Source organism: Hemiscyllium ocellatum, chromosome 31, assembly GCF_020745735.1.
Source record: "Hemiscyllium ocellatum isolate sHemOce1 chromosome 31, sHemOce1.pat.X.cur, whole genome shotgun sequence".
Lineage (NCBI taxonomy): Eukaryota > Metazoa > Chordata > Chondrichthyes > Orectolobiformes > Hemiscylliidae > Hemiscyllium > Hemiscyllium ocellatum.
The window spans coordinates 1,684,578-1,703,374 of NC_083431.1; the positions used below are offsets into that span (position 1 = coordinate 1,684,578).

The 18,797-nt window shown below is 44.4% G+C and overlaps 1 protein-coding gene across 1 annotated transcript in view; it reads left to right on the forward strand.

Moving 5' to 3' along the window:
• The window catches only part of abr (ABR activator of RhoGEF and GTPase), a 119,642-nt gene that overhangs the window by 23,134 nt on the left and 77,711 nt on the right, over positions 1-18,797 (forward strand). The window lies entirely within an intron of this gene.

The following is an 18,797-nucleotide window of genomic DNA, read 5'->3' on the forward strand; positions in this document are numbered from 1 at the left end:
TTCCTGTGGACAATGACGATTTAAAGATCAATGCCCAAGGCTCGGCAATCTCCTCCCTGGCTTCCCAGAGGATCCTAGGATAAATCCCATCCGGCCCAGGGGACTTATCTATTTTCACACTCTGCAGGTTTCTAATACCTCTTACTGTGAACCTCAATCCCACCTAGTCTAGTAGCCTGTATCTCAGTATTCTCCTCGACAACATTGTCGTTTTCTAGAGTGAATACTGCCGAAAAATATTCATTTGGTGCTTCCCCTATCACCTCTGACTCCACACACAACCTCCCAGTACTCGCCTTGATTGGCCCTAATCTTACTCTTGTCATTCTTTTATTCCTTAAATCCCTATAGAAAGCCTTAGGGTTTACCCTGATCCTATCCTCCAACAACTTCTCATGTCTCCCTCCTGGCTCTTCTGAGTTCTCTCTTTAGGTCTTTCCTGGCTACCTTGTAACCCTCAAGCGCCCTAACTGAGCCTTCACATCTCATCCTAACATAATCCTTCTTCTTCCTCTTGACCAGAGATTCCACTTCCTTCATAAACCACGGCTCCCACGCTCTACAGCTTCCTCCCTGCCTGACAGGTACATACTTATCTTGGACACACAGGAGTTTTTCCTTGAATAAGCTCCACATTTCTAATGTGCCCATCCCCTGCAGTTTCCTTCCCCATCCTATGCTTCCTAAATCTTGCCTAATCGCATCGTAATTGCCTTTCCCCCAGCTGTAACTCTTGCCCAGTGGTATACGTCTATCCCTTTCTATCACTAAAGTAAACATAACAGAATTGTGATCGCTATCACCAAAGTGCTCACCTACTTCCAAATCTAACACCTGGCCGGGCTGATTACCCAGTACCAAATCTAATGTGGATTCGCCCCTTGTTGGTCTGTCTACATACTGTGTCAGGAAGCCCTCCTGCACACACTGGACAAAAACTGACCCATCTATAGTACTCGTACTGTAGTGTTCCCAGTCAATATTTGGAAAGTTGAAGTCCCCCATGACAACTACCCTGTCTCTCTCACTCCTATCAAAAATCATCTTTGCTATCCTTTCCTCTACATCTCTGGAACTATTCGGAGGCCTATAGAAAACTCCCAACAGGGTGACCTCTCCTTTCCTGTTTCTAATTTCAACCCATACTACCTCAGTTGACAAGTCCCCAAACATCCTTTCTGCAATTATAATACTGTCCTTGACCAACAATGCCACACCTCCCCCTATTTTACCATCTTCTATGTTCTTACTGAAACATCTAAATCCCGGAACCTGCAACAACCATTCCTGTCCCTGCTCTATCCATGTCTCCGAAATGGCCACAACATCGAAGTCCCAGGTACCAACCCATGCTGCAAGGTCACCCACCTATTTCCGGATGCTCCTGGTGTTGAAGTAGACACACTTCAAACCAACTTCTTGCTTGCCGGTGCCATCTTGCGTCCCTGAAACTTGGTTTCGGACCTCCCTACTCTCAACTTTTTCTATACTTGAACTACAGTTTTGGTTCCCATCCCCCTGCTGGATTAGTTTAAACCCACCCCAATAACCTTAGCGCATTCCCCCCCCCCCGCCACCCCAGGATATTCTTAGAGATAACTGAGATCTCCTTACAAATGTATTTCTCAATTTCCCGCTGATTATTGAGGCATCTATAATGCAATCCCAATAAGGTGATCATCCCTTTCCTATTTCTCAGTTACATCCAAATAACTTGCCTGGATGTATTCCCAGGAATATCTTCCCAAGGTACAGCTATGATGCTATCCTGTATCAAAAACGCCATTCCCCCTCCTCTCCCCCCCACCCCCCATGCTTCCTATAGTATTTGTATCCTGGAACATTAAGCTGCCAGTCCTGCCCATCCCTGAGCCACGTCTCTGTAATTTCTATAGTATCCCAGTCCTATGTTCCTAACCATAGCAATCTTCTCCGGGCTAGAGAGGAACGTACAGTATGAGGGAATGGATCCAATTGTCATAGTCTGTGGAAAACCAAGACATTGGCAAAACAAAGAAGAGGTTTCTACATAGTAAATCTGAGGAGATAGGTTTAAATTAAGAGCAGAACCTTAAAGCTCATAACCTCCAGTTATCACCTGAGGCATGATCAATTTGGTATATGGGAAATAGAGTAGAGAGAAGAATGTGTGGTTCAAAGATGGTATGGGAGCAGTGGGTCTGGTGTGGGGCTTTGAGACCAACTTTGGAATTGTCTCCATTTGAACCATGCTGGGACCAATTTTCTTGCCAACTGCATAACTAGGTACATAGTATTTTAAATTGAATAGTGCAGGTAAGGGATCACACTTAGAAAAATGTGATAATTGAAAGCAGGCATAAGGCAAAGATATCAATGCAGGCAATAAAAAACAAATCATGATAGGAAGGAATAGACAGTAGAAATTTGGGTGCGTGGATAGACACGGCTAGAGGTTATCAAGAAATATTAAATCAAAGAGTCATGAATACACGGAGCATTCGAAACAAAATGGATGAAACTGAGCACACATACAGTTACTAGTATAATCTGGTAGGTGTGGGAGAGGCATGACTACAGGAAAACATGTCTGGAGTATTGAAGTGTGCAGGATATTTAGAATAGGAATTAGAATCCCTACAGTGTGGAAACAGGCCCTTTGGCCCAACGTGTCCACACCGTGCCTCTGAAGAGTATCCTACCCAAACCCATTCCCCATTTACTCTATATTTACCCCTGACTAATGCACCTTATCTACACATCTCTGAACACATGGCCAATTCACCTAACCTGCACATTTTTGGATTGTGGAAGGAAACCGGAGTACCTGGAGAAAACCCACGCAGACACGGAGAGAATGTGCAAACTCCACACAGACTGTTGCCCGAGACTGGAATCGAGCCCAAGTCCCTCGTGCTATGAGGCAACAGTGCTAAACACTGAGCCATTGTGCAGCCCCATGCCTATCTTCTCAGGGCTGGAGAGGAACTTGCAGTAAGAGGGAACTGATCCAATTGTCATAGTCCATGGAAAACCAAGACATTGGCAAAACAAAGAAGATGTTTCTACATAGTCTGAGGAGCTAGGTGAAAGTGAGGACTGCAGGTGCTGGAGATCAGAGTCTAGATTAGAGTGGTGCTGGAAAAGCACAGCAGGTCAGGCAGCATCCGAGGAGCAGGAAAATCAACGTTTCGGGCAAAAGCCTTTCATCAGGAATGAGGATCTAGGTGTTAATTCAGAGCTCCTTTATGAAGAACAGGAAGTTAGGAAAAAAGCCCAGGATGACTCTGTTAATTAATCCACAATACTGTGCCTTAAAACCCAGGATGTAGAAACAGTTTGGGTAAAGATGAGAAATCATAAAGGCTCTGATCTCCAGCATCTGCAATCCTCATTTTCTCCTGATAAAGATTACAGTTTATTTGTGGGAGTGATGTATAGACTCTAATAGTAATCACATGGTGGAGCAGAGCACAAAGGAAAATAAGAGAGTTGTCAGAAAGGCGTGTTGATAATCATGGAGGATTTTAATTACATGCAGACTGGAAAAGTCAGATAAGCGAAGGTGGTCCAGAGTGGGAGTTCATACAACGCTTTGAGATTAGTTTCTTTAGAACAGCATGTTCTAGAGCCACCCATAGAACAGACAACACTAGACCTGATATTGTGCAATGAGATAGGATTAAATTATGATCTCATATTGAACAAACCCCATGGTAGCAATGACCAACATATGATTGAAGTTTAAATTGTTTGGGAATAGTGGGTCTGAGTGTTTTTAAAACTTAAATAAGGGCAATTATGAGTGTACTAAAACAGAGCTGGCTAAAGTGAACTGGCAAATTTAGCTGAAGGGCAGGTCAACAGACATGTATTGGCAGACATTGAAGAGGACATTTCAGAATAGGTGTATTCCAACAAGCTAGAAAAATTTCAAAGAACAGATTGACTATCTGTGGTTCACGAGAAATATTAAAGTGAATGTCAAATTAAGAGACATCCAAATTCCACAGAATATTTTAAAAAAGCAACAGATTATTCAGGAGTAAAATTAGAGTATGAGGAAAAGTGAGTCAAAAACATAGGTTTTAGGAGTTTCAACAAATATTTAAAGGAGTTACCAAAGTGAGCGCTGATCTTATGGAAGTATATCTGGAGAACTGATCATGCAAAGTAAAGAGATGGCAGGTAAACTGAGGAGAGTCTTTTTCATCAGGCTTCACAATAGAAGATACAAGTAACAACCCAAAAGCAACAATAACTCAGGAAATGGAAGACAGGGAGGAACTCACAATCACCAGAGAAATGTTGGAACTCTGGGCTGACAAGTGCCGATGGATATCATTCCTGAAGAAGGGCTCATACCCGAAACGTCGATTCTCCTACTCTTTGGATGCTGCCTGACCTGCTGCGCTTTTCCAGCAACACATTTTTCAGCTCTGATGGATATCATGTCAGGGTCTTAAATGTCCTGCCTAAATCAAATGGATCGCAATTCAAGAAGAAAGCTCACTACTACCTTCTTAAGGACAACCAGGAAGAGACAATAAATGTTGGCTCAGCCAGCAATGCTCCCATCCCATGAATAAATATAAAAAACCCTCAGGCCAGTTAGCTCAACATATGTCAGTAGGAACATATTAGAAGTCTCTATGAAATAAGTTATATTAGGCCACTTAGATATGTTCAAGGTAATCAAACAGTGTCGGCATGATTTTATGAAAGAGAAATCAGTTTAACCAATCTCTTGGAGTTCTTTAAGGAAGTAGCCTAAGACCTTAAGGCATAGGAGCAGAGGGAGACCCTTCAGCCCACTGAATCTACCCCGCCATTCACTGATACGTTGGGCTGATCCAATAATCCACAGCTTGACGTTCAAATCTTTTCCATATGATCATAGATTTTTAATCAGTAAAAGAATCAATCTCAACCTTGAATATATTTAATGACACAGCCTTGAAAGTCCATTGTAATACAGAATTTTGCAAATTCACTATCCTCAGAGAAAAAAATCCTCATTTCTGTCCTAAATGTGTGACCCCTTATTCTGAGATGATGCCCTTCTGATCCTAGACTCTCCCACAAGCTGAAACAGCCTGCTCACATATACCCTGTTCAGTCCCCTAAGAATCTTGTGTTTCGATCAAGTTGCCTCTCCTTCCTGTGGATAAAGGATAACTTCTGGATGTGCTGCACCTGTAAGTGCTGGAACTGCAACTGTTTATGGCTTATGTAACTGAGTTGGATGAAGGGACAGAAGGTATCGTTACCAAATTTGTTGGTGATTGAGATTGGAAAGAAAATTAGCTAAGAGGTCACATGGTGCTACAAAAGGGGAATCATGCTTGACAAATCTATTGGAATTTTTTGACAATGTTCCTGGGAGAGTTATTAAGGGGGAGCCAGTGGGTGTGGTTTACTTGGACTTTCAGAAGGCTTTTAATACGGTCCCATATCAGAGATTTGCATGTGCAATTGAAATACATGTGACTGACATGGATACAAACTACTGGCTGGCAAACAGGAAAAACCAGGGATCACTGTCTCAGGTTACGGTGTAGACCATTGAGACTGAGATGAGGAGAAATGTCTTCACCCAGCGAGTGAGGGATTCTGTGCCACAGAAAGTGACTGAGGCCAAAACATGGAAAGTTTTCAACAAGGAGTTAGACATCGTTCTTGGGGCTAAAGGGATCAAAGGGTATGAATTGGAAAGCAGAAACAGGGGACTGAGGTGGATGATCAGCCGTGAACATATTGACTGGGGGAGCAGACTGAGGGGCAGAGGGACCAACTCCCTGCTCCAATTTACTATGTTTCTATGTTTCAGAATCAGGGTTGCCTATTTAGAACAGCTGAGGCAAATATTTTTATCCTGAGTCTTGGAATATTTTCATGGCTGAGGTGAATCAATTCCTGTTGAGCAAGGTGGTGAAGGGTTATCGGTGGTAGGCAGGGAAGCTGATTAGAGAACACAGCACGATCAGTCCTGATCCTGTTGAATGGTGGAACAGGCTTGGGGAGCCAATGGACTACCCCTACTACATGTTTGTATCGTCACTCGAAGGGTGTTTTGAAAGGAACTACAAAAAACTGAAATTGCTAGTTGGCACTTCTCCAAACATTGTGCTGGTCCTCCAATCACTGAGAAGTGTGACAGCTAATAAGCGAACATGGGCAGAGTGCTGGCACTGGAAATAATCATAGAGTGCATCCTTACACCAGTGCACACTAATTCAGGTACATCTCTGCTTTCTCGCCTCACTCTTCATTCTCTTCCATTCTCACTTAACTCCCTCTGGTTTGTTTGAGATGTTGGAATCATTTCTGCCTCACTCCCTGTGCTCACAGCCACTTAACTTTCTCTGTCTGAGTTCTGTTTCTCTGTCCCCCATTGACTCTCTCACTTGCTATCAGCTCTTTTAATGAACACTCTCTTTCATTCTACTTGCTTGGATCTTCTGTTTCTCTCACTTTATCTCCACATACTTTCCGTTCTGTCTCCCTACCAGTCTTGTTTGTCCATCTCTTCTACCTCTTTCCTCTCCCTCTGTTAGCTGCCTATTTTTTGTTGTCTTACAGACACATGTTGCTTCTTTAGTTATTTTTGCAGTGCCTCTCTTTCTGATAACTGTGCTCGTTCCCAGTCTGCTCCGACATCCCCCCCCTTGCCCATTTGGTTTCCACTTGCAGCTGAATACCTATGGTGAGGGTATTGTGTTACACTCACTCAGAGAAATGGTGCACAGCAGCTCCTGCTTTCCCTTGGGGTGGCTGTGTGGGGATGTGTGAGGGGTTTGAGTGTGAGTGTGGACCGTGAGGTGCAGTGAGAGAGGTTGTGGGGTTGTCTGGGGGAAGAGGCTGAGGGAGAGGCAATGAGGGTGGGGGTGAGGACGAGGTGCTAAGGAGGCGAGGGGATGAGGGTTGGGGGGGGGGTGTCAGGATAGTGTGGGGGTGCATGGCTGTGACTGCCAGTCTGGAGCAGTGCAGTGCTCATTTGCATTTGAAATGGTTGGAGCTGTGTTGTACAGCAGCTCTCGCTGTGCTCAGCTGGGGCTTTGCTGCTGAACTACACATTCTGACTGAATGAGGCTGCAGCCGTGTAGTCTGAGAGTGTCAGAGCACACTGCTGCTACACTCAGCACCATCCCTGCTAAATTAGCCTGTGGGTGCTTGTTAATGAGAGCCCAGCGTGCTCCCTGGCTGCTGCTTTTTGATGGATTGCCTGCAGTGCTGTGCTGCAGAAACCAGCATTTCCATTGTTTGCCACTAGCTCGGCGTTGGGCCCTGCCTGGCAGCATCTGTCGCTTGGCTTTGTTGCTGATGCTCAGATCCAGTGCTCCCTCAGCACCACCTCACTCAGCTTCCTGCGGCCCAGGTCTCAGTTCCCTGATGCTGCTTCTCTCCCCTTAAGCCTGCACTGTGTAGTGAGCTGCTGCACCCAACACTGAAGGAAAACACCATTGAACATGGAACCCCTCAGTCATCACGGCTTGCCTCGGCTCTCCTGGATCGACACTCTCTACAGCAGTATGTCTTTCTCTTCCTCTCTCTCGTGCTCTGTCAGTATTTGTCTTGTTTTGTCCTCTTTCCACAGTACTGAACTATGCAAGTGCCTCATTAATGATATTTTTGTGAAAGCTGTTGAAACGAATCAGTGAACCATGCCTGGTTTCAACAGAGTCTGACAGTCTGTGTGGGATTTTCAGCTGTTTGTTCTTTTCAGAGGTTCCTCAGTTCACAAACAACCAAGTAAAATGGGGTGGTGTCTTCAGGCAGCAAACTGATCTAACACTGGGGTGCAGTACTGGTGGGGATAGGTCTGTCAGTATATAATACTGAGGTACAGTACGGATTGGATTAATGGTGCAGGAAGAGCACAGCAGTTCAGGCAGCATCCAAGGAGCAGTACTGATGGGACAGGTCTGTCACTGTATAACACTTGGGTACAGTACTGGTGGGGACAGGTCTGTCACTGTATAACAATGGAGTACAGTACAGGTGGGGGCAGGTCTGTCACTGTATAACACTGGGGTACAGTACAGGTGGGGACAGGTCTGTCACTGTATAACACTGGGGTACAGTACTGGTGGGGGCAGGTCTGTCACTGTATAACACTGGGGTACAGTACAGGTGGGGACAGGTCTGTCACTGTATAACACTGGGGTACAGCACTGGTGGGGACAGGATAACACTGGGGTACAGTATTGGTGGGTACAGGTCTGTCACTGTATAACACTGGGGTACAGTACTGGTGGGGACAGGTTTACCCCTGTATAACACTGGGTTACAGTACTGGCGGGGACAGGTCTGTCACAGTATAACACTGGGGGACAGTACTGGTGGGGACAGACCTGTCACTGTATAACACTGGTGTACAGTCCTGGTGGGGACAGGTCTGTCACTGTATAACATTGGGGTACAGTACTGGTGGGGACAGGTCTGTCACTGTATAACACTGGAGTACAGTACAGGTGGGGGCAGGTCTGTCACTGTATAACACTGGGGTACAGTACAGGTGGGGACAGGTCTGTCACTGTATAACACTGGGGTACAGTACTTGTGGGGACAAGTCTGTCACGGTATAACACTGGTGTACAGTACTGGTGGGGACAGGTCTGTCACTGTATAACACTGGGGTACAGTACTGGTGGGGACAGGTCTGTCACTGTATAACACTGGGGTACAGTACTGGTGGGGACAGGTCTGTCACTGTATAACACCGGGATACAGTACTGTTGGGGACAGGTCTGTCACTGTATAACACTGGGGTACAGCACTGGTGGGGACAGGATAACACTGGGGTACAGTATTGGTGGGTACAGGTATGACACTGGGGTACAGTACTGGTGGGGACAGGTCTGTCACTGTATAACACTGGGGTACAGTACTGGTGGGGATGGGTCTGTCACAGTATAACACTGGGGTACAGTACTGGTGGGGACAGGTCTACCCCTGTATAACACTGGGTTACAGTACTGGTGGGGACAGGTCTGTCACAGTATAACACTGGGGGACAGTACTGGTGGGGACAGACCTGTCACTGTATAACACTGGTGTACAGTCCTGGTGGGGACAGGTCTGTCACTGTATAACACTGGGGTACAGTACTGGTGGGGACAGGTCTGTCACTGTATAACACCGGGGTACAGTACTGGTGGGGACGGGTCTGTCACTGTATAAAGTGAAGATGGCTGCTACATTGTGGAGTGTGTTTACTGTTTGTTTTTCAATGTTACAATAGATTGTAGAGGTAATAGGTGTGCTGCAGGAGACTGAAATAACTCCACAGAGCCCTGTAACCAAGTCACCTGTTATTTACCTGCCTAATTGCAGTAGTGCTTATTTTTCCCCAGCCCCCATGTTGTGTGTGTATAGGTGTGAGACACAGTGAGAGTCACAAGGTGTACGAATCTTTATTCAAATTTCCACCACCAGGGAGAAAGGAAACACCCGAGTGGCCGGTGACAAGCAGTGCCCTTCACATCAAAGGGCAATGCTGTGTGATCAAACAGTGAAGGGGAGGATAGGGATGAAATCAAAATAGAGTTGGCACAGAACCTGTTTATATCTGTCAGCCAGGGTTTCCTCATTGGACCAGATTAACAGCAGCAATCCGGGAACTCGTATTCAGTGAGCGAATCTGGCTGACTGTGTTACTACCACTACAGATACAGTGTGCATGCAGCATGGCCATCCTGATCTGACAGGGCTTCAAACAGTCATCAGTCCCAGCAGGACTCTATCCCAGCTGTCCTGGTCCTGTATCCCTGCCACCATGACTGTTCCTTCACACTGTCATCTAAGTGATGGTTATCATGGAGTGTCCAGTTCAATATGCAGGCTATCTGCTCCTGGTTATTAGGAGAGTGTGTTGGATCTAGGGTTGATGTGCAGGAGTGCCCCACATCAATGGTGAAAAACTCTGCTGTTCAGGGTCCAATCAGGACCGATCTCATTCACTGACGGAGTTGAAGTCATTGAGAGAAAGTGTTGAATATTGAATGAATGACATTGTGATTTGTGGTGAAAAGTGGAGAACGTTTAAAGCAATGCGTTCTGCTACTATTCCCTATTGGGGGGGAAGGGGAGGGGGTGGGGATATCCACAATGCCATTTGGGATGGGCTTCCAGGTTTTTGATCCAGTGAAGAAATGGTGACAAATTTCCAAGTCAGGATGGGATGTGATTTAGAGGTGATGGTGTTCACACATGCATCTCCTACCCTTGACCATGCAGGTTGTTGTGTTTGAAGCTTTGGAAGGTGCTGTTGAAGTTCCTGAGATTCCATAATTTGTTGTTAATTCCAGCTCTTCCTTCCTCTCTGTTAAGTGGAACATTTAATCTTACTGATCTGCTCCACTGGATTACCACAATGCAATGTGATTGCTGTAATAATTTACTTCATCGTCATCCAGTCTTTTGAGTCAGGGTGACTGTGCGGAGGCACTACTCAGGGCTGATTTATTTCTCCCACATCCTCTGACAACAATGAAAATTATAAATATACAGGGTTTCCAGGAGATTCCCCCTGCCTCATCAATGTACTACCTTGCTTCTTGGAATCCTGACAGTGACTTCTGGTTAATTTTTGCATGCATCACAGCTCCGGTTTCTCAATCACAACTGCCACATTTACCCAGCGAGGGGCACTCTCACACTAATGGTGTGAATCCATTAAGGAACCTATATGTTCCATTAACTTAGTACAGACTGAAACTAGGATGGGCAGGTGCTGTGGTCCATATTCAACCATTGAGCACTGTCCCCAGGGGCCAGCAGCAAGCTGGCTTCAGCAGACTATTGTTTACCATGAACTCCTCCACAGGCTTGGTGTCATATCATCTCAAAGGCTGTGTGCAAAGCCCAAGGATTGATCGGAGTCAGGACCAAGCGAGTTGCATTTATTTAGTACCTTTCATAGCGTCATAGAGATATACAGCACGGAAACAGACCCTTCGGTCCAACTCGTCCATACCGACCAGATATCCCAACTCAATCCAGTCCCACCTGCCAGCACCCAGCCCATATCCCTCCAAACCCTTCTTATTCATATACCCATCCAAATGCCTCAAATGTTGCAATTGTACCAGCCTCCACCACTTCCTCTGGCAACTCATTCCATACACGTACCACCCTCTGTGTGAAAACCTTGCCCCTTAGGTCTCTTTTATATCTGGGGGTTAGATACAGAGTAAAGCTCCCTCTGCACTGTCCCCCATCAAACACACCCAGGACAGGGACTGCATGGGGGTTGGATACAGAGTAAAGCATTGTACCTTTGTCTCTTCCCCTTCCATGTTGAATGTGGTTTGATGAGGTTTTTCAGTTTGTACTGTGTGTTTTTGAACAGATAATGTAGATGTATTTGCTGCAGAATAGTTTCTGGATGTATAACATGCTTTACATTTAGGTTTCTGTGGTTTAGCTTTGCTAATTTTATCTCAGTATGTTTCCTACTTGCTAACGCTACCTTGAATGGTTTATATTTGACTTTCAAAAAAATGATTTCATGATTCTGTTTGAACAGAGCGAACAGTGGGGCCTGTTCAGAATGCACTCTGCTGGAGGCCTGCTTCTCCATCTCAGCCCAGTGCAGTCAAAGGCCTCGTGTGTCAATGAGCTGGGAAGTGCATCTCATTTCTGAGATAGCTTCACTGCAGGCAGTCTTCAAGATGTTGAAACATTGAGGAACCCAAGTGAAACTGGAGTCAGTGAGATTCAGGGGGCAAACTCTCTGCTGGTCAGAGTCATTCCGGGACATCGGAAGATGGTTGTGGTCGTTGGGGGTCAGTCGTCTCAGCTCCAGGACATCTCTGTAGCAGTTCTTCAGGGTAGTGTCCTAGACCCAACCGTCTTCAGCTGCTTCATCAATGACCTCCCTGCCATCATCAGGTCAGAAATGGGGATTAGCGAGGTTTGAAAAGATTTGTAGCTCAGGTTGAGGTTCTGGATGTAGGTTTGCTCGCTGAGCTGGAAGATTCATTTCCAGATGTTTCGTCACCTTACTAGGTAACATCTTCAGTGGGCCTCTCACAAACGTATACACCTTTATACTCTCATGTGCACACATACACACACTCTCAGACACTCATAACCCCCTCCCCCCACACACACCCACATGCACACATACACTTACACATGTAAGTTGCTGGGGTGAATTTGTACTTGCAGAATTACGTTTTACTTTGCTCAAAAACTTCATGAATCCATGTAAGCTTCTCTAAATCAATTTTTTAGATTAGCGCAGACAGTCTCACACAGGGAAGCTCACACCTTCTATGCATTATCTGGGCCAACATGACACCAATTGTTAAAGTTTATTTGAGAATGTAACTTTTAAAAGTCCTGCAATTTACATGTGAAAGAACTGAAACCAACATGGTCATTCTAAAAGATGAGGGACTTAACAAACACTCCAGATCTTTTTCAAAATATAATTTCAGTTACATCACACTGTAAACTTTTGCTATAAATTCTAATGTCTTACGATCTTATTCTCCACAATCACCTGATGAAAAAGCAGCGCTGCAAAAGCTAGTGCTTTCAAATAAACCTGTTGGACTATAACCTGGTGTTGTGTGATTTTTAACATCCTGGGGATTACCATTGACTAGAAGCTGTTCTGGATGAATCTTTTCAATACAGGGACTACAAGAAAATGTTAGAATCTGTGAATTCTCTAATAACTTACCTCTTATCCACCATCTAGAAGGCATGAGTCAGGACCGTGAGGGAGTATTCCCCACTTACCTGGATGGGTGCAGCTCCAACAACACTGAAGAACCTGAACACCATCTAGGACAAAGCAGCTCACTTGATTGGCAGCACATCTAACATTGCAAATATTCTCATCACCACTGATGCTCATTAGCAGTAGCATGTACCATCAGCAAGATATACTGTAGTAACTTCTACCACCCAAAAGGTCAAGGTTAGCAAATATGTGTATGCCACTTCCTTAAGATCCCTGTCCAAGTCTCACAACTTTCTGACTCAGAAATAAGTCAATGGGCTGAGGAGTGGCAGATGGATTTTAATTTAGATAAAGGTGAGGTGTTGCATTTTGCTAAGGCAAACCCGAGCGGGACTTGGACAGTGAATGGTATGGGCCTTGGAAAGTGTTACCAAACAAAGAGACCAAAGGGGTGCAGGTGCTTCGTTCCTTGAAAGTGGACTCACAGGTAGACCGGGTAGTGAAGATGGCATTTGGCACACTTGCTGCCTTTGGTCAGTGCATTGAGTAGAGGAGTTGGGAGGCCATGTTGAAGCTCCAGAGGATATTGGTGAGGCCATTTTTAGAATACTGTGTATAATTCTGGTCACCTTTCTACTCGAAAGATGTCTTTAAACATGGGAGGATGCAGAAAAGATGTTGCCAGGTTTGGAGGGCTTGAGCTATAAGGAGAGGCTCAGTAGGTTGAGTCTCTTTTCCCTGGAGCGTCGGAGACTAAGGGGTGACCTTATAGAGGCTTATAAAATCATGAGGGGCATGGATAGGATAACTAGACAAAGTCTTTTCCCCCGGGTGGGGAGTCCAAAAATAGAGGCCATAGGTTTAGGGTAAAAGGGCAAATAATTAAAAGGGACCTAAGGAGCAACGTTTTCACACAGAGGGTGGTGCGTGTATGGAATACACTACCAGAAAAAATGGTGGAGGCTGGTACAATCACAACATTTAAAAGGCATCTAGATGGAGATATGAATAGGAAGGGTATAGTGGGATATGGGCCAGTGCTGGCAAATAGGACTAGATTAGTTTTGGATTAGGACTAGATTAGGATATCTGGTTGGCATGGACGAGTTGGACCTAAGGGTCTGTTTCCATGCTGTATGTCTCTATGACTGTGTGTCTCTGTGCTGTATGTCTCTATGACTGTGTGTCTCTGTGCTGTATGTCTCTATGACTCTAAATATATTGTTCCTTTGCTCCACCAAGTCAGAATGCTGGAACCCCTTCTCCAACAGCATTGTGGGTGGACCTGTGCCAAACAGGAGTTCACCCCATCTTCCTAATGGCAATTAGAGATTGTCAATTAATGCATTGCCCTAATTCCTCATATGTACTTAACAAAATGCATTTCGTAGTGCCTCGAATGGGCTTAGAAACTCCCCTACCTTCGTTGTGTTGCTAAATAAGCATCACACCCTCTCCAGGCACCGATTTTTTTTCTTCCCCCACTTTCACTTGTCACAGACTACCCCTCTTTCCCCCCCCCCCCCCAACCGTCTCAGTGGGCACTATGCCTTCAGCTCCTCCTCACTAAGTACAGATACCCCAGTGTTCTCACTGAGCTGAACGAGATTACATAGGGACCGAGGGGCAAGGCCTTAGTGAAATTGGAAAATAAGTTTGAGAATTCCAAAAGTCAAAAAGCTTTAAATGGTTAAGCTTGATATAGTTGATCTAAGTCAGGAAAAAACAGGTTTGGTGCAAGGTAAGACATGGACTGATACATTTAGGATGACCTCATGTTGACAAAGGATAGAGTGAGGGGTAATCTAGGAGCAAGTTGCAATAGTTGAGTCTGGAGGGAACCAAGGCATGGATGAGAGTTTCCACAGTAGATGAGATAAGACATATGATCATGTCAATTATGAGCAGGAGAAGGCCATTCGGATTTGTAGGGCCGAAGGGCCTGTTTCCACACTGTAAGTAATCTAATCTAATCTAATCTAATTTTGATCAGTCCCTCAAACCTGCTCCAAAATCTAATAATGTCATGGCTGATCTGATTATAACCTCAAATCTACATTCTCAACTGCCTCCAATAACCTTTCTCCTCCTGCTCAATCAATATCTACCTCTTCCTTAAAAATATTCAAGGTCTCTTCTTCCACCACCTTTTCAAGAAAGGACTTAGAAAGACTCTCACTGCCCTTTGAGAAAAAACAGTTTGCCTCATCTCTATTTTAAAGGGCACATGCTGATTTTTAAACAATAACGATTCTCCCAAAAGATGAAACCGCATCTCCTCATTCACCCTGTCATGACCCCTCAGAATTTTATATCTTTCAATCAAGTCACTGCTTGCTATTCTAAACTCCAGTGGATTCAAGCTAAGCCCATCCAATCTTTACCCTTAAGCAAACTGGCTCATTCCAGGCACTTGTCTGGCATATCTTCTCTGAACTGCTTCTCATGCATTTACATTCTTCCTGAAATAAAGTGACCAGTACTGTACACAGTTCTCCAGATGTGGTCCCACCAATGCCCTGTCTAACTGATGTACAGCAAACCTTTTATTAACCAGTACCTATGGGGCAGCAGCGAACCAGTTGATCAAATCATTCCAGATAATTAAGAGATACATCTAACTGCAGTAAATCCTGACCAGGCAAAGCCCTCAGACATCAACATCCCTTAAAAAATCTAATTAAAAACATCAGCACACCTCCTAGAATCAATGTAAAAGTACACAGTAAGTAATAGAAAACTAATGCAGTATAACACGTCATTGTTCTGCTTTACTTACAGCATGATACCCGTACATTGCGGTATTTGAGGGGTATAAATTTTGCTGGTTTATCACAGAGTGCCGGTTGATGAGGTGCCTGTTAAAACAAAGTTTGCTGTTTAACCTTCCAACTTCTGTATTCAGTTGTCCTCACAATAAATGATATCATTCAGAAAGCTAATAGAATGTTATGCTGTAGCCATATACTCACCTTTTGTGATTCATAGATGAGGACATGCAGATTCCTGTGCATCTCTAAGCTCTGTAATTTCTCACCATTTAGATACTGTTTACTTTTTATTTTTCTTGCTAAAGTGGACCATTCCACATTATACTCCATTTGGCACATCTTTGCTGACTCTGTTAACCTATCAAATCATTTTGTAACCTCCTTGTGCCCTTTTTACAATTTACTTTCTTAGCTATCTTTGTGTGATCAGCAAATTTGGCAGCTGTAGCTTCCCTTGCTTCATACAAGTCACATATAAAACTGTAACAGTTTCGGTCCCAGCACCGCTTCCTGTGGCACATCCCATCCTGCCAACCAGCCATTATCTGTCTATGCCAGTATACCCTCCTAAGATCATGAGCTTCCATTTCCTGCAATAGCCTTTGACATAGCTCGTTAGCATATGCCTTCTGGAAATCTAAGCACAGTACTCCCACTGATTCCACCTTATCCACAGGACACCTCACTTCTTCAAAGAGTTCCAATAGATTGGTCAAACATGATTTCCCATCAGGCTCTCTTGTGGTGCAGTGATAATGTCTTTACCCCTGGACCAAGAGGCCTGGGTTCAAGTCCCTGGCTGCTCCACAGGTGTGTAATAGCATCTCTGAACAGGTTGACTAGAAAAATAAGTTGATTTTGCCAGGATACCTTGTAATTATTTAAATGGCTACGTAACTTCTTTAAAAATAGCTTCTGATACTTTTCTCCACCCTTCAGGCTCTCTGCCTTTATTCCTGATGAAGGGCTTTTGCCCGAAACGTTGATTTTATTGCTTGGATGCTGCCTGAACTGCTGTGCTTTTCCAGCACCACTAATCCAGAATCTGGTTTCCAGCATCTGCCGTCATTGGTTTTACCCAGATATTAAGCTAGCTTGTCTGCAGTTTCCAGCTTTCTATCTGCCTTTTTGAATAAAGAAGCTACCCCCTCCGTTTCTTCCATTTCCTGATTTATCGTTACTTCCAGCGTACATGTACTTTGTATCTTTTGTAGTGAAAACTGACATGAAATATGTGTTCATCTGTCATTTCCTTATTTCCCATTATTAATTTTTCAAACTGACTGACTTTGGCAAGCTCTGCTTTCATGCCCTCATAACTACCCTTCTTGAAATGATTAAAAATAGTCTAGGATCAGACAGTATGGGGAGATAGTGACTTTATAGTAATCCAGAGCCCCTGCCTACAAGATGCACTGCAGAAATTCATCAATGATCCTCAAACAGCACAATCCAAATTCACAACCATTTCTACCTAGAAGGACAGGGGCAGCAGACACATGGGAACACCACTACTTCCAAGTTCCCCCCCCCCCCCAAGCCATTCACCATCCTAACTTGAAAACATATCGCTGTTCCTTCACTGTCGCTGGGTCAAAATCCTGGAATTCCCTCCTAATGGCATTGTGGGTCAATCCACAACATGTGGACTGCAGCAGTTCAAGACGTTTCATCACCATACCCGGTAACATTTTCAGTGAGCCTCCAGATGAAGCACTAGTAATGTAGCCCACTTTCTATTTATGTATTTGGGTTTCCTTGGGTTGATGATGTTATTTCCTCTGGTGACATCATTTCCTATGGTGGTGTCATTTCCTATTCTTTTACTCAGGAGGTGGTAAATGGGATCCAAGTCAATGTGTTTGTTGATAGAGTTCCGGTTGGAATGCCATGCTTCTAGGAATTTTTGTGTATGTCTCTATTTGGCTTGTCCTAGGATGGATGTGTTGTCCCAGTCAAAGTAGTGTCCTTCCTCATCCGTATGTAAAGATACTAGTGAGAGTGGGTCATATCTCTTGTGACTAGTTGATGTTCATGTATCCTGGTGGCTAGTTTTCTGCCTGTTTGTGCAATGTAACGTTTGTTACAGTTCTTGCAAGGTATTTTGTAAATGACATTAGTTTTGCTTGTTGTCTCTATAGGGTCTTTCAAGTTCATGAGCTGCTGTTTTAGCGTGTTGGTGGGTTTGTGGGCCATCATGATGCCAAGGGGTCTAAGTAGTCCGGCAGTCATTTCTGAGAAGTCTTTGATGTAGGGGAGAGTGGCCAGGGTTTCTGGATGTGTTTTGTCTGCTTGTTAGGGTTTGTTCCTGAGAAATCGATGGACTGTGTTCATTGGGTACTGGTTCTTTTTGAACACACTGTACAGGTGATTTTCCTCTGGTCTGTGTAGTTCCTTTGTCCTGCAGTGTATGGTGGCTCATTGAAATAATGTTCTAATGCAGCTTCGTTTGTGGATGTGGGGATGATTGCTTCTGTAGTTCAATATTTGGTCCGTATTTGTTGTTTTCCTGTAGCTGCTGGTTTGAAGTTCCCCATTGGCTGTTCGCTCTACTGCAACATCTAGGGATGGCAGTGTGTTGTTGTTTTCCTCCTCAAGTGAATTTTGTGCCAGGAAGGGTATTATTGATGGTCTTGTAAGTTTCCTCTAATTTGTTTCGTTTAGTGATGACAAAGGTGTCATCCCACGTAGCAGACCCAGAGTTTGGGTTGGGTGGTTGGCAGAGATGTTTGTTCAAGTCTCTGTATTACTGCCTCTGCTAAGAACCCTGATATCGGAGATCCCATAGGTATTTTGTTGGTTTGTCTGTAGGTTTTGTTGTTGGTGAAGGGAGTGGTAAGGCATGGGGTCCACTAGCTTGACGATATTGTCTTTTCTGATGAAGTTGGTGGTAATTGGTGTATGTGTTTTTGGGTCTTCTAATAGTGTAGTCAGTGTTTCCTTGGCCAGGTTAATGTTGATGGATGTGAATAGGGTTGTGACGTCAAAAGAAACCATTATTTCATCCTCTTCTATCTTGGTGTCTTTGGTTTTCAGGAATTCTTGGGTGGAGTGGATGGAATGGCGTGAGCCTTCTACTCAGTGTTTTAGTCTTTGGTGTAGCTCCTTGGCCAGTCTGTAAGTTGGTGTTCCAGGTAGTGATTCCAGCACTACCTGCAGATACCAACACTTACCAACAAATACCCCACAACTAGAGATCCGAATCACAGCCCTACTCAAAAAAAACTTCAGAAATCTGGAGAAATAAAAAAGACCGACTTCCAAAAAATGAAACCGGACAGTTCCAACCCACTACGCTTCTATGGATTACCCAAACTTCACAAATCAGGAGCCCCCTTCAGACCCTTAGT